General features: G+C 39.5%; 1 protein-coding gene across 2 annotated transcripts in view; it reads right to left on the bottom strand.

Annotated features, from left to right (window-relative positions):
• Positions 1-25,651, bottom strand: part of KANSL1 (KAT8 regulatory NSL complex subunit 1) — a 175,184-nt gene that overhangs the window by 149,241 nt on the left and 292 nt on the right. Inside the window, exons 1-2 of one of the 2 annotated variants that reach the window (XM_010832380.1) lie at positions 25,174-25,493; positions 24,298-24,439 (exon numbers count right to left, since the gene is read on the bottom strand). The gene's annotated coding sequence lies outside the window, so the exon portion shown is untranslated. Of the gene's footprint in view, positions 1-24,297; positions 24,440-25,173; positions 25,494-25,651 lie in introns of those variants that run through there. The other variant, XM_010832379.1, reaches the window with a different exon arrangement.

Below are 25,651 nucleotides of genomic sequence, written 5' to 3'. Positions count from 1 at the left end.
CGGAGGCCGCGGCGCCGGGACCCCGCCGCTCCCAGACATGCGGCTGCGGCACGCGGCACTGCGGCAGGCGAGAGCGGGCCTTCGCTCTGGCCGGGATGAGGCTAACCTGAGGCACTGACGCCGTCACATTCCCTCCGCGCTGGGGCTGGCGGGGCCGCGCGCCGGCTGAGGGGCAAGGAAGGCTGACGCGACAGAGCAAGAGGACGTGAGCCAAGAACTGTTTGTACTGGGTAGTAAATAGGCTTATGTCTTGGGCACCACACTATTCCAGGGCTAAACGTGCGCTAAGTCGGGTGGGGAGCTCCCTGACTGGTGAAGCGCTTCCCGCCGCCCTTTGTCCTAGCAGCCTGCCTCCCTACACTGCAGCACGCCTGGGCACTAGCCCCGGCGCCGCGATCCGCAGCCGGCGGGGTTAAAAAAAAAAAAAAAAAAGCGCACGTTCTCATTGCGCAGGCGCGAGCCGGAGCCCGCGCCGGACCAGCCCGGGAAGGGCCAGCCCGGAGCGAGAAGGGGAAGTGGTGGCCCACCAGCGCCGGGCCCGCTGGGAACTGTAGTTTTCGCTAAGAAGCACGCGTCTGGTTTTGGGTGTCACGGCTTGGCAGATCTGCCAAAGCAGGCAAATGGCATTACACAATGAGTATTTATGCTTCCTGTCTCCACCAAAAGGAAGTTCAGTGCTATGCTAAAAGTTTAACAAAGAACTCCATAGAGAAACCCAAATCTCAGAACAAAAAGCAAACTTCCACTTGGTTTAAAGTGGTGGCACTTTATAATTTCTCATGACCAGTTTGTCAGTACGGTATTTTAGTCCTTTTCCAAAATAGGGCCTTAAAATAACGGAACTTTTTCTAGATTAAAAAAATGTAGCAATACAGTGCAAAGTGTCTCATTTACACAAACTATAAGCCACTACCCTTTAAAGAAAAAGTTGCCAAAAGATGAATCCAGTACTTAGAGACTTAAAGGAACTCTGGTATTCATCAAAATATTACTTTAAATGACAGAACAACAACAACAAAAATGTTTCCAACAATTAAATCGTCAAATGCAGCAGATGAGAAAGGTGTGCTCTACTACCAAAAAGCAAGATGAGAAATGCTCAGTACTGTTTTGTGGCTTACCAGAACCAATATCCGGTGGTATGTCACTTCTGTTAGTCAAAAAACAGCATGATAGTTTATCCTCCCACAAAGTTACACTCCAACACCAGCTCCTACAGCATCTACACCTAAATTTCCGTGAGTTCCCATTTGTACCCTTAAAACCACACTCTCAATCATAGTCATGGTTCTTACATACCAAAAGACAGTTGCAGGGTCAAATTACACAAAGAATTTTTTTTAATGTATACATATCTGTATATACCTCCGAAAGAGATCCTAGTCTTGACTTTTTAATTTACAATCCCGGGAGGTGGAGAGATGGGTTAATTTTTAAAACAATGTATACACACATATCTCTGCATACAAAGTAATTCCACAAAATACAGCAAAAGGTGTTAAACACAATTCTAAAACCAATAGATGGCGAACTAGAGCCCTAATCTGAGGATTCTGAAATCTAAATGAGCAGAATGAAAAATACCAAATAAGGCATAGCCCTCTGCAGTGTATACTTAAATATTATTTTCAAAGATACCCACCACAATATCATTTTACTGTTGCTTCGATTCTAAAAACTCAAGTATCAGATTTAATTAGGCCTCCAAATAACCAAGCTTATAAAATACATTCTTTTCGATGATTAACAAAAAAGTGGAAATGCTAATTTTTAAACATGCATTTTGGGTAAAAATAAATTCCCACTTTCCCCTTCTCTCATTGCTTAGCCCAAGAATAAGCCTGTTTAAGTGTTTATGGCACTTAAGTCAGTTTGTTTTACATTTTCTCAAATCAGATGTCTTTCTACTCAGACACCAATTTTTACAAATAGGGAAATTCAAAGGTGAGCCACTACAGACAGAAAAATCTTAGATAAATATATATATTTTTTAAAATTTCCCCCAAAACACAGTGGATGTTAATTAAGACTGATTAAACATACACACATATACTACTCATTTTTCAAATCATTCTTGAAATACTCATTGTGGTTGGCTCTCCTCCAATATCCACTCTATCTCAGTGAAATTAGTTTTAACCCATTCTCTTTACCAGAGATTGGTTGGCAATGAGCAAGAAATGTAATCCTGGCCAATGGGACATGAGTGGAAGCCCACTGGAATACAGGATTGTGAGAAAAGCTGCTTCCATCCTAAAATGAGAGGAGGAAGAAATAGCCCCTCTTCAGGTAATGCTGAACATGACACTTCAAACCACTCCAGTCACTTTACATCAACTCTGAAGATGCCACCAACATCAAAGAGCGCAGAATGGAGAGTTGGCTAGAACCGTGGTTCTTGGGGACAGCATTAAATGATTATATTGAACAATCCTGACATTTGCAAGACTACTGGACTTCCAGCTACATGAGACCAATGTAACAACAAACATATTACACCAATTTGCACTAGGTTGCCTATACCTAAAGTCAAAAACATAATTATAACTTTCTCATATTTTAGAGTATTTGTATTATAATGCTTTATTTATATTTTTACATAACTTCCCTCTTATATACAACTCCTTACCCATCCATTCTTTATCTATATGTTATTTCTGCCGTGTAAAAAAGGACCATCCCTCCTCACCACCAATCCTTGTTCATTCCTCTCCTTCAATCCACCTCTAACTTATCTTCCCTTCAAGAAAACAGTAATAAAGGAATTCCCAGACTTCCCTGGTGGTCCAGTGGTTAAGAATCCACCTGCCAATACAGGGGACACAGGTTCAATCCCTGCTTTGCGGAAATTCCATATGTGATCAAGCAACTAAGCCCATGCACCACAACTACTGAAGCCCAAGTGCCCCAGAGCCTGCGCACCGCAAAAACAGAAGCCACCGCAACAAGAAGCCCCTGCGCCACACTGAAGAGTATCTCCCACGCGCCACAATTAGAGAAAGCCCACGCAAAGCAACCGAGACCCGGCACAGCCAAAATTAAAATCAATTGTTTTAAAATTCAGTATTTCAAATGGCAAACTAATCTCAAAGGACAAGGGGTTATTTTGTTTTGTACTTAAAAAAAAAAAAAGCAATTATTAAAATAATTCAGGAGAAAGTCCTAAAGCCTAAACCATCTAGTTTCAAAAGAACAGGGAACCCCCAACACCATTTCTGTTATTTGCCATTGCATCCCAGAAACTTAGTCCAGATATCAAAGAAATGAACATATCAAACTATTTAAAATATTAAAATTATATCATGAAAGAAACATCTTTAAACTGAAAGTAGTGCATGCTCTCATGTTAATATTCAGCAAGCTAAATATTAAGTAGAAAGCCAAGATAAACTGAACCAAAACTGGGAAATTTAAAGAATTTTGGATATCAAAAGGAATTTGGAAGGCCATCTAGTTCAACCTCCAGATTTTATTATCAGAAAGCCAAGAAAAAATAGCAAGGAGACTGCCCAAAGCCAAAGCTGGAACACAGACTGGAATCCGTGCGTCAGTCTCCAATTCTCACTTTCCCCACCACATCACCTGCATTCCAGAATTATAGCTTCCCACCGGAAACATGCTACTCACCAACTGGCGAATAAGAAGTACAAACATGATGCAGGTAAGCCTGAACAATACTACCAGTTCAGTTTGACAAGTATCAAGATTTGGCCAAAGGTAAGTAAGAGAAAATCCTCACATTAATTACAATGACTATAGACCTCAAAGATTGTTTTCATTAAATGAAGGTCTCAGCTAATCCAGAATATCATATACTCTTATGTACTCAGCCCAATAGCAACAAATTTGCAGTAAGATTAAGCAACTTAAGGCATTTGAAAAACCTGTCAGTGACAAAGTATTATAAGAACGCATGCTATTCCTTACTTTCAATCCCATCTAAAAACAAGATAATTTTCTTCCTCATACTAAAGATATAGACTCTGGAATTTACACAAAGATATTATCTTACCATCTCACCACAGAAGTGATCCAATAACTCATTGAGAACAAATACTAATCATAGGCAGCCTCATGATTTAACCATGAGTAATGAGAACAGGGGCTTCCCTGGTGGCTCAGACAGTAAAGAGTCTGCCTTAGTGTGGGAGATGCAGGTTTGATCCCTGGGTCGATGCAGGGAACATCCCTTGGAGAAGGAAATGGCAATCCACTCCAGTATTCTTGCCTGGAAAATTCCATGGATGGAGGAGCCCACCAGGCTACAGTCCATGGAGTTGGGAACATTCCATGGAATGAGAATAGTAACTAAAGTCACAGGTTAACCCTGAACACACTCCTAAATCAGGAAATAATTTATTGGGGGATATTGAGGAAGACAGTACTAAAATGCAAATGTATGCAACTGTATCACTTAAAGAAACAAGTCATGTTCTCCCAAGGCCATCAGCTATGTTAAGACTTAACAAAAGATGGATGGTTTTCTCCTCTGCAGTACCAGATTTCAAAGTGGCTACACAAACACCAATTTCTAATACATGCAGTCTAACCAGAACTTTACAAGAATATTTTAATAAAGTTTCTTAAGGAGTTAAATTAAACAAGTAAAACAAATTACTGATTAAATTAACTGATTAGTTAGGTAAATTATACTTAATTCTAATTATTTGAACTTCATCAGAGAACATTCTTAAATTCTCAAAGAATTAACCAAAGAAGTTTGTTGACCAAACATAACATAATATATATTTTAATACACTAATTTTGCACATAAGCCAACATCAAATGTAGCAATCTGCCTAGAATCTAACACATTGTATCACATAATAAATGTCAGAATGTGCCCCAAAGTTACCAAGAGATTGCCTGGCTTCTTTTCCAAATGATTCATAAAGGTAAACATGCAGAACTTCAAGGCAGCTGTGAGCAGCCAAGTTGTGGAGGGCCTGATTACAAAGTCAGAAGGAGAAAAAAAATATTCAAAGAGAAAAGGGGGGCAACATGTGTACAAGGCAAAAGACATTTTAAAAAAAAAAGGTTTTTTAAGTGAGTTGCTGAGTCTAAAGTTAGATGCAACTTCTGGAGTCCTGCTCTGCTGGCACAGCAAACCTAGGGATTACAGAAACAGCACACCACACCTGTTCCCTCCAACAGAGAGGCACACCATTCTTGGAAAGAAACATCACTTTTTAATTCACTGATCCTGGATGCCTGAACTGGGTTCTCAGGGGCAGTGCGGAGCCTACAGCTATGGACTAGGAAGTAACTGAAGCCACTCAATAGGCAGGAGACATATTGCTGGAGTGGTGATTTAATCAAAGACTGTTGTAAAATCAGACATACTCTTGTTAAAATAAACACAATTGTATTTACAGAGTGAAATTCTCATTTTTTCAAGACAGAGAATGAGTCCTTCAGAGAGATGCCCTTTTTGTGACAAGCTGCTCTGGACAACCCCAGACCTTGAGAGTATTTTAGAAGCACTGCTTTAGATCATTTATAGATAAATATGAATACCTAAATACAGTCCCCTTATACAGATGATGAAACCTGAAAACATCTAATGTAAAAACTGTTGTGGGTACAAAATTATAAATGAGACCATAAACTACTGAGAAAACATGACAGGAATTCAGGAAATGCTAAAGTCCCGGTTTTATCTCTCTCACTCATTTACTAAGAAATCATACATAATTTTCTTAACAGCAAACTTTTTCATTTCTGAATCAGACAAAAAGAACATAATCAGTATTTTCAGCCATATTCCAAATTAATTCTCACAATCAAATTTAGACACATTTATCTAACAAAATTTGTCTCAAATGATCTAGCTCTAACTTGAACCAGTAGAACAAAAGAAATAAAATAATGAACCTATATCTTTTGTGGTATAAAGAAGAAGAAAATCCGGGACTTCCCTGGTGGCACGGTGGATAAGACTTCGTGCCCCAGTGCAGGAGGCCTGGGCTCCAGCCCTGGTCATGGCACTAGATGCCACATGTCGCGACTAAAGATCAGTGACCTGGCTCACTGCACCAAAACCCAGTGCAGCCAAAGAAATACATTTTTTTTTAAAGAAGAAAAAAAATCCTTCTGTGTAGAGGAGGGAAAACTCACACGCCCTAGAATCTCCATGGCAACAATATCCAAATGTAATCTTGCTGGTAACATTTAGGCTAGGGCATTCAATTTTTATAACATGACAACAGTAACAGTTGTATTCCTGCCCTGAATAACTTTCTTTAATTTTCAATAAAACTAGATATCCTCTTAAAGTCTTATTACTAATTACCAATCATTCATAAACATTTACTGAGTGTCTACTGGATGCTAAACACTGTAATACCTCTGGAAAAAAATACTAAGTCACCATCATAAGCTATGTGCTGGCAAAAAAAAAAACCCTTCTATTCATTGATATTTTAAATAGTTAATAATTCAAAGCAAAGAAGTAGTAAGAGATCAACAAAATTTTAGTGCTTTATGCTTTCCATTCAACTCTCTTCTGGCCCTTTTGGGAAGCTTGTATAGACTCCTCCAGGAATGCTAAAATTAGGTGTTCTTTATGGCATAACTAGAATGAGGTAGCAAAACAAGTACTCCAAAACAAAACTAAGAGAAGAGGTTAAGGGAACCAAGTAGGAGACAAAGATTTAAAGTGACAGACTTACAATCTCTATCCCAAATGTCTCAAGACAGGGAAGAAGGTCAAGAAAAACGAAAATTTGTGATCTAGTCCAATTACAGTTAATTGTCCATATCCCTTTCATTCTCAAATGTTTGGTACTGCCCTATGGGAAGGCTTCTTTCTATGTTTCTTGTAATTGCCACAAATTCAATAACTCATCATTTCTTAAACATTAGTCAGTATTATTATCTTCATTTAGTAATGAGGGAATTAGAATTTACTGTTGCTAAATGAATGTCCAAAATGAAGCCAAAACTGGACTTGTCTGATGGTCCAGTGGTTAAAAATTCACCTGCCAATGCAGAAGACACAAGTTTGATCCCTGGTCCAGGAAGATTCCACATGCTGTGAAGCAACTAAGCCCATGAGCCACACTACTGAAGCCCTTGCTTCCCAGCACTCATGTTCCACAAGAGAAGCCACTCTCAATGAGAAGCCAGAGCATAGCACCTAGAGAGTTGTTAAGACTAGAGAAAGTCCTCTCACAGCAACAAAGACCCAAGTGAAAGTTAAAGTCGCTCAGTCGTGTTCAACTCTTTGTGACCCCATGGCCTATATATTCCATGGAATTTTCCAGACCAGAATACTGGAGTGGGTAGCCTTTCCCTTCTCCAGGGGATCATTCCAACCCAGGGATCAAATCCAGGTCTCCCACACTACAGGAGGATTCTTTACCAGCTGAACCACAAGGGAAGCCCAAGAATACTGGAATGGGTAGCCTAACCCTTCCCCAGGGGATCTTCCTGACCCAGGAATCGAACCGGGGTCTCCTGCATTGCAAGTGGATTCTTTACCAATTAAGCTACCAGGGACGCTCCAACAGAGGCCCAGCACAGTCAAAATTTTTAAAATAAAATTTTTTTAATTAAGGCAAAATTATTTCAAGATAAAGTCAAAACACACCTCAACTAGTTTAATATGGCAGTTATTACCCTGACACCAAAACCAGACAAAGAGATCATAAAAAAAAAAAAAAACAAACTACAGACCAATATTGTTTATGGACATAGATGTAAAACTCCTCAACAAAACACTAGCAAATGAATCCAGCAACATATAAAAAGTACTGCACACCTTTGCTGCTGCTGCTGCTGCTGCTGCTACTAAGTCGCTTCAGTCGTGTCCCACTCTGTGCGACCCCATAGACGGCAGCCCACCAGGCCCCCCATCCCTGGGATTCTCCAGGCAAGAACACTGGAGTGGGTTGCCATTTCCTTCTCCAATGCATGAAAGGGAAAAGTCAAAGTGAAGTCGCTTAGTCGTGTCCGACTCCTAGTGACCCCATGGACTGCAGCCCACCAGGAGCCTCCATCCATGGGATTTTCCAGGCAAGAGTACTGGAGTGGGGTGCCTTTGCTAAGTGTGATTAATTCTAGGAATTCAAGATTGGTTTACTTATCTGAAAGTCAATTAATATACTACAATATCCAACACTCTTTCATGATAAAAATACACAGGAATTGAAGGAAACTTTCTTAACCTGATAAAGTTATCTATGAAAAACCCACAGCCAACATCATATTTAATGGAGAAAGACTGAATATTTTCTCCCTAAAGTCAGGAACAAAACAAGGAATATCCGTTCTCACCACTTCTATTCAATATTGTACTAGAAATTCTAGCCAGGGCAATTAGGCAAGAAAAAGAAATTAGAAAAGAAAATTAGGCAAGAAAAAGAAATTAGTTCAGGTTTCAAAGAAAGAAGTAAAATATTTCTATGTGTATATGACATAATCTTGTTTTAAAAAAACCCCACAAATAAACTATTAGAGCTAAAAAACATATCCATCAATGCTACAGAAGTCAAGATCACTATACAAATAAATATCAATTGTATTTTGATACAATAGCAACAAACAATCTGAAATGAAATTAAGAAAACTCCCTATACAATAGCATCAAAAAATATTTAGAAATAAATTTAACAGAAAAAGTATAAAACTTAAAATCTGAAAACTATAAAAATTGTCTCAAGAAGTTAAGGAAGTACTAATTAAATGGAAAGACATCCCATGTTCAGGGACCAGAAGATGTACCCTTGTTAAGATGGCAGTACTCCCTAAATTGATCTACAAATGCAATTCAATTCCAGAATATCTAAAACAATCTTGAAAAGGAAGAATAAAGTTGAAGGACTCACACTTCCTGATTTCAAAACCTAATTCAAAGCTATAGAAATCAAATCAGTGTGGTACCGGCATAAGAACAGACATATAAATTAATGGAATATAAACCAGAAATAAACCCTCACACTTATAGTCAACTGAGTTTTGACGTAGGTGACAGAACAATTCAGTGAGAGACAGGGGAGGTAGAAGTTGAGGTTGGATAGTCTTCTTAACAAAAGGTCCTGGGGCAACTGGATATTCACATGCAGAAGCTGGATCCTTATTTCACACAATACACAAAAATTAACTCAAAATGAATCACAGACTTAATGTAAGAGTTAAAACCATAAAATTCCTAGGGAAAAAAAAAAAGAGTGAATTTTCATTATTTTGAGTTACACAATGATTTTTAGACATGGCACCAAAAGCACAAATTACAATAAAAAATAGATGGACTGAACTTCCTCAAAACTGTAAAATTTTGTGCATTAAAGGATCCCATCAAGAAAGTGGAAACAACCCATAAATTAAAGAAAATATTTGAAATTCATTTGTGACAAGGAACTTGTATCCAGAATATATAAAGAACTCTTAGAATTCAACAATAAAAGACAATCCAGTTTAAAAATGGCAAAGACTATAATAGAAACAGACATTTCTCCAAAGATACACAAATGGCTAATAAGCATATGAAAAGACCTTATCATCATTTGCTATCAAAACCACGATGAGATACCACTTCACACCCACTAGCATGACTATAATCAAAATTATAGAACCCTCACACACTGCTGGTGGAAATGTAAAACGGTATAGCTGCTTCGGAAAATAGTTTGGCTCCTCAAAAAGTTAGAGTGAGTGAGTGAGTGAAGTCGCTCAGTCGTGTCCAACTCTTTGCGACCCTGTGGACTGTAGCCCCCCAGGCTCCTCCGTCCATGGGATTCTCCAGGCAAGAATACTGGAGTGGGTTGCCATTTCCTTAAAGTTACCATATAACCTAGCAATTCTACTCCTAGGTATATTTCCAAGAGAACTGAAAAGAAGTGTCTAAACAAAAACTTGTACAAGAGGACCTCCTTGGTGGTCCAGTGGTCAAGAATCCACTTGCCAGTTCAGGAGATGCGGGTTCAATCCCTGGTCTAGGAAGATCCCACATGCTGTGGAGCAATTAAGCTGGTTGCTCCACATGCCACAGGGCAACCAGGTTCTGTGTGCGACAACTGTTGAGCCCGCTCGCCACAACTACTGAAGCCTGCACACTCTAGAGCCCACAAGCCCAAACCACTGAAGCGCGCAAGCCCTAGGGCCAGTGCTCCGCAAAAAGAGAAGCCATCACAATGAGAAGCCCACGTACTACCACTGCAGAATGCCCCTGCTCACTGCAACTAGAGAGCAGCCCCAGAGACACAGCAACAAAGCAACAGGGCGCACATGGCAACAAAGACCACCGCAGTGAAAAATAAACAAAAATTTTTAAACTTGTACAAGAATGGCTACAGCAGCATTATTAATAATAGCCTATTATTAAGATGTAGACAATTGAAACGTCTATCACCTAATCACTGGATAAGCAAAATGGGGTATTATCCATATAATGGAATATTATTCAGCCATAAAAGGAATGAAGCGCTGATAGATAACACAAATGAACCTTGAAAACCTGCTAAGTGAAAGACGCTAGTCACAAAAGAGCCCGTACTGTTTGATTCCGTTTGTATGATATGTCCAGATAGGCAAATCATAGAGGCAGAAAGCAGATTAGTGGCTGCCAGGGGCTAATGGACAAAAGGAAACAGAGACTACTGAGAGGCACAGGGTTTCTTTTAGGGGTGTTCTAAAATTAGTTTGTGGTGATGGATGCACAACTCTGTGAGCACACTAAAAAAATTACACATTTTTAAACAGGTACATTTTATGATATGTGAAATGAATAATCAGTAAAGCTCTTTAAAAAAAAAAAAAGATTAAGCCAAAATAACAATTTCTAAACAGTTCTGATGTGCACACACACACACACAAATTATATATATACACACACATATGTTAAACTACTTGTAAAAACATCAGGAGAAGATGACAAGCCATAATTTTGCCATTTATTTCCCCTTGAGAGATTACCTCAGAGGACTAATATGCCTTCATGTTAGATCTGCAGCCTTATTGCCAACAGTATATATAAGCAAAAGTTAGGTTCTCATCAAATTCAAGTTATTCTAAAATATTCTATGTTAAGAGTGAAATGAGGAAGATACAACAGGTCATAGATAAAAATCAGTCATCTATAGGAATGATACAAACTAGGACATCAGTACGTCAATGAAGAGTTTAAGAATACAAAATCCTATTCCTGGAAGGGTTATCTTCAGGGAGATAGGATTGGAATGTACTATTATTTCAAAAGCTTAAACAAAAGTAGCAGTATTATACTCTGCTCAAAGAATATTATAACAGATGGTTGGCAAGGCTTCTGTAAAAGGGTAGTTCAAAGAGAAAAATCTTGGCATTGTCATCCCCAGTTCTACCCAGAGTATAAAGTAAAACACCCTGGTCCACAAATACAGGATCTGAGAGGAAGAGTATGTGCTGAACAGGAAAAAAGATGCTGATCAGGCTACGCATTCCAAGCCAGATTGACCATTTTATTTTTGCCCCTATAAATCAATTTTTTTGTTTGTATATGGTCCAATATATTACAGATGTGATTAGAGGAGTCTATCCCCTCGCAATCAACAGACTTGTATAATTAATGCTAGACTGGGATTCAACTTCTAGTTCTAACACCACGTAGCTATGTAACTTTGGACAAGTGACTTCCCTGCTCTCAGTTGCCTCGTGTAGAAAACAAGAGAGGGGCTTCTCTGGTGGCTCAATGGTTAAGAATCCACTGCCAATGCAGGAGATGTGGGTGTGATCCCTGATCCAGGAAGATCCCACATGCTGTGGAGCAACTAAGCCTGTGTGCCACAACTACTGAGCCTGTGCTCTAGAGCCTGGAGCATGACCACTGAGTCCACATGCCCCAACTACTGAAGCCTGTGCACTCTGGAGCCTGTCCTCCCCAACAAAAGAGGCCATGGCAATGAGAGGACTAAGCACCGCAACCAGAGCAGCCCGTGCTCTCCGCAACTAGAGAAAACCCACGCACAGCAACAAAGACCAAGTGCAGCCAAAAATAAATAAATGCATAAAGCAAATGTTTAACACAAAGCATAGAGATGGACTGTAAAAATACTTGACTGTAAGAAAGCAAAGCAGTCAGATGCTCAACCAAAATGTTTAAATCCTTAAGTAGCATGGGGGGAAAAAGGGGAGGGAGGTGGGGAGAGAGGAGGAGAATAACTCTGCTCAAAACAGACAACAAAAAAATGAGGAAAAGCAACAAAATATCATAAACTGTAGCTGATCAGGAGCACTAAGGCCTATGTAGGCAAAATTAAAATCTTGCAAGAAAATGCAAAGCCACAGAGTGGTGGTTTAAATATATAAAAAGCCAGATGCTGAATAAAGACTGATGGAGCACTTGATAAACGGTATAAACAGTGATAACAGCAAGACAGCTGACAGACCTAACTGTAATTAGTTTCAATACCTACTGAGGAAGAGATGAGGAAGAAATCTATTTCTAAATTACTCTTTAAAGCCCAAAAATCACTGAGAATGAATCAAATTCATCACTAAACGAACAAGATGCTTCCAAACTAATATATCAGATGTTAGGTAGTCATGGAACGCCAAAGTATTCTCTGCTTTTTAGAAGTATTCTCTGAGGACTTCCCTGGAGGTCTAACAATTAAGACTGCCTTGCAGGACTTCCCTAGTGGTACAGTGAATTAGAATCCGCTTGTCAGTGCAGGGGACATGAGTTTGATCCCTGGTCCGGGAAGATTCCACATGCCTGGGAGCAACTAAGCCCATACACCACATCTGTGGAGCCTGAGTACTGCAACTACTGAAGCCCAAGCACTCTAGAGCCTGTGTTCTGCAACAAGAGAAGCCACCGCAAGGAGAAGCTGCAACAAAGAGCAGCCCCTACCTGCCACAACTAGAGAAAGCCCACATGCACAACAGAAAACCAGCACAACCAAAAATAAATTAAAAAAAAAAAAAAAAAAAAGAATCCATCTTGCAATGCAGGGGATGTGGGTTCAATCCCTGGTTGGGGAACTAAGATCCCACACGCTATGGGGCAACTAAGCCTGCACGCCTCGACAACTGAGCCCGAGCTCCACAGTTAGAAAAGCCAAATAAATAAAGTATGTATAGATACACAGATATAGATAGATATAACTCCCATCTACTCATGAGAAGGGCTCTTGCTGTAAGCTTCAATTCAGTCAAACTGGCAAATCTCTACTAGAGGATGAGATCAGAAGACATATCAGCATAAATAACCTTCTGAGGAAAAGACAAACATGGCTTCTGAAAGATGAAATCACACCACACCAGTCAATCCAAATTCTCTGAGGAGAAAGTATAGAATATAATTTATTTAGGCTTTTACAAGTCTTGGTAAGATTCTAAATAAAAAGCTGTTTTTAAAAAGCCTGAGTGACCACACAGTCGAGAATATTTACCATAGAAGGGGCATGATTTATGAGACAGACACACCACCTACTGCGCTAAGGAGGCACGTCTAGATCGGGTGAGACACAGAAATTACGGGTGGACTGATGCTGAGGCACTTCCCTATATGAAGTGCAAGCACTGATCTTAGGTAATGTTTTCAAAAGGCTATAGTTAACATTTTCATAAATTATATGAAAGACACACAGAGAATTTCCCATTTTGCAGATGGAGTGATGAGCTTCCTGATAGTGAAATACTACAATAAAATGGAAAAATGAAGGAACTGAGAGGTGGAAAGGATCTGTGTTATCAAATGAGAAACATTTGCAAACACAAAGATTTATTTTTAGTTGAGAGAATACTCTGCAAGCATGAAAGCTGTCTAAATATCTATCTGCAGGGCTTTCTAGCAGAAGAGAAACTAGAGGTGCTCCAGGCAGTTCCTGTGTAGACAAAATTAGGCCCAGAGTGGAAACTGCAGAGGGACACATTTCAGCTAACATAATGACAAGCTTTCTAAGCTCCAGACCAGAACTAACTGAAAGGGTGATTCTTACTCTGAATTACCTCTAAGAGCCCTCTGAGATACAAGTGGCTAAAATACTACAGGCAGGAAAATGGCAGCTATTAACAGTGCAGCATGAAAAAGTGAAAAGTAAAGCCTTTACAGGAAAAAAAATCTAAGTTGTACCTAAAGAAGGCATGGCTTCCAGTCAAAAAGGAAATCTTGGAATAAATTACAGAATGTTGCCTAAAGACAATGGGATTTCTGCATGCAAAGAGGGGTGGGACTGCAAATTCCACAGGCAACAAGGAAAAGACTGTGACTAGAACATATTTTCCTATCCTACTAAATCATAATTAAGCTATATCTGAAATGCAATTCTGATTGGTTACCATAAATCTAGAAAAACAAAGCAATGCTGACAAAGATCCAGAGAAGTGTACGTAAATGGAATGACTAAGAGACTGAAAGAAATGTCACTGCAGATTACATTTTAAAATCAATCATCTTCAGCTGAAAAACATGAAATGAAATCCAAGGGGCACTATGATCAAAAATCAGAAAGTGTACCAATATTAAATACTAATTTATTTACCAAATCTTGGTACCATATATCAGGCTTTTAAACTTGAAAGGTAGATTTTTTTTCCCACAAAAGATGAAAAGAAAATTATGGAATGCTTTATCACCAAGTGGTATTTAGGGATAAGAATACTCAAGAAGATATAAGTTCAGATATATTAAGTCCCTTCTGAGGTCCTACCGGATAGAAATGACATGTGAGGCCTTAAATTTCTGAGGTTAACATTTTCTTTTTATTTTAAACATTTCATTATGATGTTTCAAATGTACACAAAAATAGAGTAGTTTAATAAACCCCATATACCCATCACCCAGTGAGGTTAACATCTTCTAAGATAACTGCCTCACCTCAAAACATCCCCTGGTGCCAACTAAGACATGACAACTGGCTGACAGCCCCTAAGAGACTCAGTAAGGCTTGCTGGTATAGTTCTTTTATTCTTTTACCTATATGTGTACAGCTGACCCTTGAACACCACCAGGTTTGAACTGGTCCACTTACACTTGGATTTTTCCCAATCAATACTTACTACACAATGCTCAGCTGAATCCCTGGATGTAGAGCTGAAGATATAGAGGATCTACTCTAAAATTATACGTGTATTTTCTATTGCACGGAGGTCAGCACCCCTAACTCTGCATGGTTCCATGTGTGTAATATATACATATACATTATCTTTTATATATTTAGAATCCGCCTTATATATCTCTATATACTGAATTTTTCATTTATCATATGCTCAACGTTCTTACCTGGAAAATCCCATGGACAGAGGAGTTTGGCAGGCTACAGTCCATGGGGGTTACAGAAGAGTCGGACATGACTGGGCAACTGAGCACATACACAATACACACAACATTCTAAGATACTGAAAGTTCTTTTAAAATATTGTTTAATGGCTGTATAACAACTCACCCTTAAATATGCCATAATTTACCCATTAATCTCACTGCTCATTCAAGTTTATCCCCTATTCTTACTTGTATAAATAATGCTACAATGAATATCTTTGTTCACAAATTTTTCTATCTTTATTTTTCCCCTCTTAAGAGAAACTCCTAGAAGTAGAATTAGTGAATTAAAGGACAATTTAAGGCTTTTTGATATGTATTGGCAAAATATCTCCCAGAAAACTTAGGCCCAATGCACTTCGATTAGCAGTTTTAGAGACTACCGCCTTACTATTTGATAGGTTAAAAAAAAGTAGTATATTATTTTAATCTGAATTCCCTTGATTATGCATCAGAATAAAAATGTTTCTTACATGCTTCTTGGTCATTTGTATTTCTTCTTTGTGAACTCTAATCATGATCTTTGTCAGAAAGGCTTTTTTACTTTCTTTGGGCCTTAATGAAACTGAAAACCAGCTTAGATGGAGCCACGTATCAGTGACTTCAGCTCCCTCTCCTGGCCAAAAAATTACTACCATGATCCGATTATTGTTATTCAGTCGCCCAGTCATGTTCAACTGCGACCCCATGGATTGCAGCATACCATGATCCGGACCTAGATTTAAATACATGTGTGTATGTGCTCAGTCGCTAAGTCATGTCCAACTTTTCTTCGACTGCAAGGACTGTAATCCACCAGGTTCCTCTGTCTATTAAAAGCTTGCCATTTCCTAGGTTGTTGCTACAAACACAATTTATACACGGTAATAAAAGATAAAACATTATGTGTCTAAACCCATACTTAACAGAGATGTGATGGAAAAAGAGAAAGGGAACATCTGACCACTTATATTTAATAATTAACGTCACCAAAAATGTTTAAATTATAATCAGGTCATTGCCAAGTTACTTACTGGATGGAACATTACAAGCCTAAAACTCATTTCTCTATACTTTATTTTCTTTTTAATGGCTGCACTGCGTGGGCACTTAAGGGATCTTCATTCCCTGACCAGGGATTGAAACTGGGGCCATAGCAGTGAAACCATCAAGTCCTAACCCTAGACTACCAAAGAAGTCCCTGTAACTTTATTCTAATAATGTAAAACATTCCAGTTGCCAGATGACACTGGGCTGTCAGCACACTGGTTATCTTCCCTTTTTTAAAAGCAAAAATAAGAAAACAAAAACATCTACGTGCCCTTCATCATTTAATGAAGGATTAAAAAACAAAACAAACAAAAAAAAAAACACCCTCTTTGTAATCCTTATTCCAAAGCTACAAAACTGCTCACACTAAACAGATTGGGTCCTACAGTTCCAAAGGGTAAGGCCAGGATTCACGAATGGATGTAGCTAACTCAGCTTCTCCACTGATAACCTCCAAGATGCAATTCACAGGTTGGGCAGTACAGTGCTCAGACGATTCATTCATTCAACGCACATCTACTAAGTGCCATCACTTTGCCAGCAGTGATGATGACAGACAGGACACAGCCCCTACTCTCAGAGACCTGGAAAACTGGCTGTCTGGGGAAGGCAAAGCCTGGGTACCGTCTATGTCAGTTACTGCTGTTACTATACCTCCCTGTTATTAAAGAATTGGGAAGAGTATGTTTCTAGAACAGGGTAGCACTTTAAACGGTGGTCATTTTAAACAGTGGCGGGTGGCTGTGGGAAGATTCAGAGGCAAAAGAACAAGGTGTCCAGAAGGAACTGCAAGCAGTTGAGTGCTATTGAGTGCAGAGCTCAGGAAGGAGTAGAGGAGACGACCTGCCAAGGGCCTGGGTGCTTGGTTTGAAGTCCACCTCGAAAGCCAAGTAAGCAATGGGGAGGAGACATATGGTCCTGTAAGGAGACCATTTAGCTCTGGGGAAAATCCATTCGCAAATCATAGGTATATGGATGTAAGACTCATACAGTGTGAGACATAAACTTTCCTAAGCTTCCCTCAGGAACTACATAGGCTAAGAGGAGAGAAGCCAAAACAAGGCAAACACTGACTGAAAGAGACAAATGTCTGCACAGAAACTGAGAAAGAACAGCCAGAGGCAACAGCGATGACAGAAAGAGCCAGCACGCAGACCACGTGTACCTCACTGTGTGTCAGGCACTCACCTACATGCTTTTCATGTATTAATTCATTTCCTCTTCACAACAGTCCTGGAAGGTTAAGTGCCATCATTTGTATTATTTTCCCATTTTTCAGATGAGGCAGCTGAGGCACGGAGACAGGCACAAAGTACGTGCAGAGCTGAAATCTGTCTGAATCTAAAGGACTCACTCCAGAGACCATGTTCTGTATCACGGCTCTACAATGCCTTTCAGAAATGACAACAAGAAGCAGGAGGACCACCACCACCACAGCCAGGGAGAACAATGGTCCATGGCGTCAAAAACCACAAGGAGGCCTTGGAAAATCAGGACAGAAAGGGATGCCTCCGTAAGGGCAGGTACAGTGGAGCACACCGGAAGAAGCTAAACAAATACTTCCCTGGCAGAGGGACCAGCAACTGCAGTTTAAGAGTTCTCTGTTTGTAAAAAGTCAGAGACTTGAGTGTGTTTAGAAGCTGATGGACAAGAGCCAACAGGGAATGGGAGGGTAAAAATAGGTTGGGAAAAGGGACAAATGACAGACAGAGGTCTCTATGAGGAGGAAAAAATAGCTGAAGAGACCAGAGAGGTGGCCTAGTATGAGAAGACACAAAGACAGGGATAGGGTGGGCCTAAGAAGGGTCTCTTCCCCACAGGCTCTGTGGAAAAGGGTTTTCTCTGTAAGCAAGGGAGCTGCTTAACTTCTGAAGAACCCTCCACAGTAAGATGCTTTTAGAATTGTGGCATTATATGCTTTGATTCTTTTACTCCTGTTTTCACTCTTATCCAGCTGTCTCATTAAACTATGATCTAGGTGGCAAACAGGTCACAAGATGATTTCGAAGCAAGAAAAAAATCTAACAAAAACTAAAATCTCTAGATTGTTCAGAACCAAAATATAATTCTTTAAAAAGACAGTATTTTTCTATTTCTTCAAGTCAAGTATGTAAGTATATTCTCTGAGCTTCCAGAACTTACGATGGCTACCCTCTTTGTCCTCAATGCCCAGAGCTGCTCTCCTGCTCACGACTTGACTTCTCTCCCCAGCTCTCTCTGGTCTAGTCAAACGGCCCTTCCTCCCCGAGTCCAAACAATTACCCAACACTTCCTTTCGGGACAGGTAGATAGGAGAAAGAATTTGGGAACTAGCCTCTGATGACAACTAACAGAGCAATTTCATAGCACGTATTTATCAAAAGCAGTCCCGGACCACTGTAAAAAGCTGAGGAAAGTAATGGACTCTTCCTCTCCATAAAATGCACACAAGCAAAATCACACAATTTGCATTAGATGGTCAAAAAGCTGTCATTTTTCACTATTTTATCCATAGAATACTTGGCTGGATAAATACTGGAGCAAGATGGCTCACTCTAGCCATCATCAAAGGTCTATTCACCTTCCCTGGCAAATAATTTATACAAGTTTAGTTTACTGATATCCTAACCTCCCAGAGAAAGAAGGCATTAAAATAGAGGGGAGAGCTGCTGGAGGCTGGAGCAAGGCCAGTAACAGCCGGATTAGACTAAGGTAGGTGATCAAGAAAGTAGATTAATCAGACAAAAGAGTATGAAGACTGGCCCAAGAGTATGAAATATATGCACACACTACTCCATGAATAGTTTACCTTACGACCTGCAAAGATACATTCCATCTCAGCACAGTACAGTTAGGATGTACATAGGGAGAATCTTCTGTAATTCTGAATTCTTATTTAAAATAAAATTTTGTACAGGGTGCTTTCTTAAGGAGGCAGAAAAGCATGTAGTATCTATTAGAAAATATTTCAAAACTTTCACAGTATTAATATGAGTTTCATGAGAGGAAACCATCAAACAAAAGGGTGTAACTGGCCTGCAAAGAAAGATTTTGAAACAAAACAGTAGCCAGACCATCATGTGTCTATACGCTGTTTCAGAAAGGTTGAACTTTACCCTCAAGACAAACAGGAGGGGAATGGAAGCAGAGGGCGGGCCATATCAACTGGGCCACAGGAGGAACTTCCTCAAGGTCTTGCTCTCTCTGGAATGACCCATACTGTCCACTCCTAAAAGTCAAATGTTGGAGGATAACCATGCCTGTTTCTTCAAATATGGCATCTGACTGAAGATAAAACATCTCTCTATTCACACAGACAAGGAGGTGTTAATTTGAGACAGATATCTGGGCCTAATTCTTACGTAGTAAGGAAATCCCAAGGTTTCATCAATTTCCACAAAGGACGAGACATGGAGAGCAGACTGTAATCTTGACCTTAATCTTTCAAATCAGAATTTTATCGACAGCTAAACAAAAAGAATATTACCACCTTCTAAAATGTCAATTTTATATAAATCTAAAGTCTCAGCAACAAAAATCTAGACAGTAAAGACAAATAAGATAAACAAGGTCCTACTCCATAGCACAGGCAACTATATATCTAATACCCTGCAGTAAGTATTAACTGAAAAAATCTGAAAGTGATTCAGTTATGTATCACTTTGCTGTACACCAGAGACTAACACAACCTTGTAAATCAACTATACTTCAATAACAATAAATAAATTTAAAAGGACAAATATATGAGACACCTAAAGATATAATCTACTTCTTTAAATCATGTGACCAATTTGCACCCAAATTTCATTTCCTATGTATAAGTGTTGGAGGTCTGCTACCTTTGATGAATAACATTAGTCTATGGCGCTGTCAAGGCTAAAGGATACTGTTATGAGTTGAACGGTGTTCCCCAACCCTCAAGAAGATATTTTGGATTCCTAACCCTGCATACCTCAGAATGTGACCATAGTTGGAGAAAGAGTCTTTACAGAGATAACCAAGTTAAAATGAGGTGATTAGAACGCGCCCTAATCCTAATCCCTAATATGACTGCTGTCCTTTTAAAAAGGAGAATTTTTAAACAAAAGAGATACATACACAGACAGAACTTTGTGCAAAGACTGGAGTTACATGGCTAAAAGCCAAAGATGTACCAGATGCTAGGGTACAGGCCTGGAAGACATCCTGCCCAAGGGCCCTCAGATGGAGAATGCCCCTGCCCTCAGGCTTCTAGCCTGCAGATCTGAGAGACAATACATGTCTGTTGTTTAAGCCACTTACTTCGAGCCACTTTGTTATGGCAGCCCTAGCAAACAGATGTCATGAAGAAAATTAGCAGCTCATGTTTATTGAGCACATACCAAGTGTTATTCTAAGCACTTCGCATCAACAAACTCATTTAGTCATTACAAAATCCACCCCAGGATCTAGATACTATAATTATACCCTTTTCACAGATGAAGACACCAGGTCTCTATGAGGATAAAAAACTTGCCCAACAGCAGACAGAGCCTCCAGTATGACCACTAGCTATAAGGAACTATGATTTATAGTCATTATTTTAATAGCAACAGCAGTCACTAAGCCAAACACTATGTACTTCACAGATACAATATACACAACAATTGTCTGAAGTCCATGTTCATTTTTGCTTCCAATACAAAGGAGAAACCTGAATCTCCAACAGATTTTCTTAAAATTTCTTAAAATCACCCCACATCTCACAACCAAGAATGTGACAGTGAATCTAACTGCCAACTTGAGGAAATAATGAAAATCCTTTTTTACTAACACTTTAAGTACAAGTGAAAATTTGTAATGTTTGACCTTGCAATTCTATACTAGAAATCTAAATCTATAAATTCAAAATCCTTCAAGATCCCAGGAGAAAACGGGCCCTAGATCACAGTATCTCTTGACTACACATCCCTTCAACTATTCAAGGGCTGTCTGCTCTCTCATCTGTGATCCCTTGACTTTTCTCTAACTTCCAGACACAGGAGAAGAAAAGATGTAAGGACTGAGATACTGCTTTTTAAGTTGTTTTTTCTTAATTTGTATTTAATTTTTAAATTTTGACACAAACATCAGAAAGTGTGAAGAAATATAAAACAGTGAGAAGTCTTCCTCCCACTCTGTCCTCCACCTGCCCAGTTCCTAGACGTAACAGGCAACCAACGTCACCACTTTCTTGTTTACTCTTCTAAAGTGATTTTTAATGCATATACAACAAGCCAATATAAATTTTTTCTCCCTTTTTCAAAAAAAAAAAAACCACACAAAACATATCATACACACTGCTCTGCATCTTGCTTTTATCAACTGTATAACTTGTAGATCTTTACATAGCCTTTGAATCATTTTAATTGCATCCTTTTGTTTGTCAAGAATACTTTTTACTCGCATTCATTACAGTTCAGTCTAGTATACAAAGCACCAGCACACAGGCTACCAGCAGTCCCTGAGAGGCACCTGAAATGACTGGCGGTGGACCCATGACGCACCAAAGGCCTTGTGTCTCTTCGCTCCATCTCATCTTCACTTTTCTCCAACTTGCCCAATCCTCCTCCTCCCTGCTCCTCCATTTCACCCATGCCCTAACCCTGACAACTGGACCTGAAAACATCAAATATCACTGATACTGCTTAGTCATGGCTAGCACTGAAAAAGCTGCAGACCCCTGATAGAAAGAGAATGGGATAAATAATTTCCATGGGAACTAATTAACAAGAGTGCCTTCAATTGATGAGTTTTGGGGGGAGTTATATTTCCTTTATGTTATTTATGTTTCCTTTGGTGCTTTGGTTCTTAAAAAGGGTAAACATTAGCACTATTTTCTACCAGCCTTGGAACATAAATAAATACACACTGGGGTCTAACGTTTGAGTAATGCCTACAGAACTAGAGTTCATTTTGAAATAAAATAATCAGAAACAAAGTGTAAGAACCATAGAAAATTAATATTTTGGCTCCAAAGTATATATACATTTTAATTAACCCATTTTTTACTTAAAAATAAGTAACTGCAATCTGAAAACACATCTCAGAAACATTTTAAAGCTATTCACAACGGAAAAAAATAAAGTTCTCTCTCCCTTTTTTATTTCCATCCTGCAAATTCAATGACATCCTGTTTTCCCCCACCAAGAAAGTGTCTTTTTCCCCCTGCCCAGCTCAAACACCAGTTTTTAAGGGTTTTTTTAAGTCATAAAAGGAGGAAAATGTTAACAAAAAATTTGTTCAGATGCAAAAGAGGTCTTCAACTGATCAAAGGACTAAATTAAGGCAGTCACATAACTACATTCTTAAATAGTTAACAAGTGGTAACTCAGTCTGGAGTACTGACTTCACTCTCTATTCCTATCATGCCAGAGACCTTTGGTGCAACTTCAAGGATTACTGTAGAACTTACCCAGGTTCCAAGACTTAGAGGTAAAATGTCATATGTAAAAAAGCAGGCCTCTGTATATCTAATCCACTTTTAGAACCAAAATGACTATGAAGTAAAAATCTAATATATTGATCCCCAGTTCCTCGGGTTTCTAATTGTTCTTGAGTCACTAAGTTGCGTCCAACTCTTTGTGACTTCAGGGACTATACATAGTCTGCCAGGCTCCTCTGTTCATGGAATTTCCCAGTATTCTTATACTGGAGTGGGTTGCCATTTCCTTCTCCAGGGGATCTTCTTTACCCAGAGATGGAACCAGAGTCTCCTGCATCGGCAGGCGGATTCTTTACCACTGAGCTACCAGTGAAGCCCAGGGAACTAGTACCTGTTGATATCCCCTTGCCTGCTTCCTAAAGATAACAGAGGCCACCGGGTCCTGGCACTAAACACCCAATACCAAAGAGGAATGTTCTGTACAAAGTCCTCCAGTGCCTACGGTTCAGGACTTCTGGCTGGGTTCCCCACGCAATGCCACCAACTCTACAGGGGGAATGGCTGGAAAAACTGAGTCCCTCTGACTTCCTTTACAGTAATATAGGCACTTCTCAACCAACAATAGCAGCTGGAACATAAATGAAGATGAGAACTCAGTCTACTTTTACCTAAGGATTTCCAGCAATCCAAGTATTAGTTTACACAAACTGCATTAATACCTGACGTATTCACTGCATTACTTGGGAATTCCACAGCGCAGGTTAACAGACAATAATCTAACTACATTAGTATTTAGCTCTGAAGGAAGCAACCTGTACCATCCAGTGAAGCTTGTGGGGGGCTTCCGTTACTCCTTATCTTTCCCCATCCTTCCTGCAATTTCCCTCCCTGTATGTATCTTAAGCTTTATCCTCTGTTTAGTCTTTCTTAATGGAGAGAGTTTCCTGGCCATTTATGTACAAGAAACTGGAAGTAGCCAAGAGAAAGGAGAACTACCACATCACTGAGAGCTTTTTCATGTAAAGATCATGTTCTCACACTGCCCCCAAAGAGGTTTATCTTGTGAGGTGAAACATGGTACCAAGTGCTACCTGTTGAGAAAAATAGTACAAATTCGCATGCAAAGGACTAGGAAATAGCAGGAAAACTCTCCCACAAAGCTATACATGTAAACAAACAGGTCTTAGAATGTTCTGAACATACTAAATCAAGTTTCAGAAGTAAATAAATGGTTAGTGACACATCTTCTGTAACACATGAATCAGCTACAGATTTGCAAGAGTGGGACACACCCTAGCACCTATGATAATACTAAAGGACCTGTTTGAAAGTGGACCCGGCTGTCTGAATTGCCAGTCCATCCTACTGAGACTGGAACAGAATTTTACAACTGTGTGGGGTTGTCATAATTTAAAGCTAAAAAATAAACACATCATTATCATGAAAGTTAATTTGAGAACTTCATTACTATTTTAACACCAATAATTAAGGACAGGAGCAATACAAAGGAGTAACCAATCAGTTCTAGGAGGCAAACACAAGGGAAAGGAATGTCAGGTAAGACGGTCGAAGAACTGCAAATTCAAAAACTAAAAAAACCTCAATTCTAAAAAAAATAATAATAAAATGAGACCTTTATAATTAAAAAAAAAAACACACATCTTACCTTAAGAGGCATCCAAGTAGCATTCATAGTGTCAGGAGTAGTTCAGGCAGTAATACTCAGAAACAAGCAAGAATGGAGTCTTAGTAATTCCCCAGCCACCAAGTATGAGCAGGTAGGAAAATTTTTTATTTCAAAAAGGTATCTGAAAAAGAGAGGACTTTCATTTAGACTAAAAATAATCCAAAAATAAGCATATAGTTTAAACTATCTGGACAGAGATTCAAAGTACTATTTGCCTCACCATCTTAAAAAGATGTAGAAAATAACTGTTCCTTTTGGAAAAGGACAAATGTATGTGGTGTATGATCTCCACAGGTATGAAGAAATATATTTTTCCATAAAATTGGATTAAATGTGTAACACATATTTCAGATAATATAAAATTGCTTATTAGAATTATTTCTCAGATAGAAAAATGATTATCCAGGGTTACTTCATAAACACTATTAAAAAGTGATTTTTTATCTGATCACTAAAAAATGCCCTTGCCACATTTAGTTTTAATAAATTATATTGTCCTAAATTTTCTCGAGTTTAAGTTGCAGAGCCCATTCTATGTGGAAAAATAATAGCCATTCTTGACTCAAGTGCTACAAATAAAAGACCCTTCTTTCCTAGAAATCTTTAATAACAGGCCAAACAATTTTGAGCCAAGTTTGTGTGGAGGTAGGAGGATGGATTAAATGACCTCTTGTAGGATTCGTGCTCTCGTCCTAGGCCTGAATGAAAATTCCAGCTTAACCAGTTACTGCTTCGCTTAAAATGGAGGCTTGCCCGATTAGGGACAAAAATAACAGCACCCACCTCTGTAAAATAAATTTTAAAAATTCAAAGCCTACAGTACCCTCATTTTTAAGAAAAATTAAAAATAAAAACCTCTGGAGTGGATTTGTTCCTGCTATGCGTTTGTCACTTCGGCGTCGAAGACTTGGCATCACTTTCCTTACGCTCGTCGGATTTTTTTTTTTTTTTTTTGGTTGGGGGAGGGTTGGGGGGAGTTTGACTTCTGACCCAAGTCCGGGGAGGATTTAAAAGCCCCTCCATAATCCCCAACGCAAGAGCTAAGGGGCGAAGAGAAAGGGGAGAGCCCGAGTTCCCACCCCTCCCCCCACCCTGGACCCCAGTCCCAAACCGACCCCCCTTCCCGCAGTGAGGCGACTCCTTCTGCCCCAAACCCATTGTTAGGGAGGGGGCGAAAAGGAGAGGGGGCTCAGGGCAGGGCGCCGGCGGCCGTTGCTCCGCTCGCTTCTGGAAGGGGGCGGCCCGCGGGATGCAGCTTCCCTTCCTCTCCGCGTCGGTCCGTCCCACCTCGGCTCGGCCTGGCGCCCCGGGCTGTGCTCAGCGCCCCCGGCCC

Source organism: Bison bison, unplaced genomic scaffold (assembly GCF_000754665.1).
Source record: "Bison bison bison isolate TAMUID 2011002044 unplaced genomic scaffold, Bison_UMD1.0 scf7180017861046, whole genome shotgun sequence".
NCBI classification, from domain to species: Eukaryota; Metazoa; Chordata; class Mammalia; order Artiodactyla; family Bovidae; genus Bison; species Bison bison.
The sequence above is the reverse complement of the archived record's forward strand: the minus strand, read 5'-3'. Positions and strand labels throughout refer to the sequence as shown.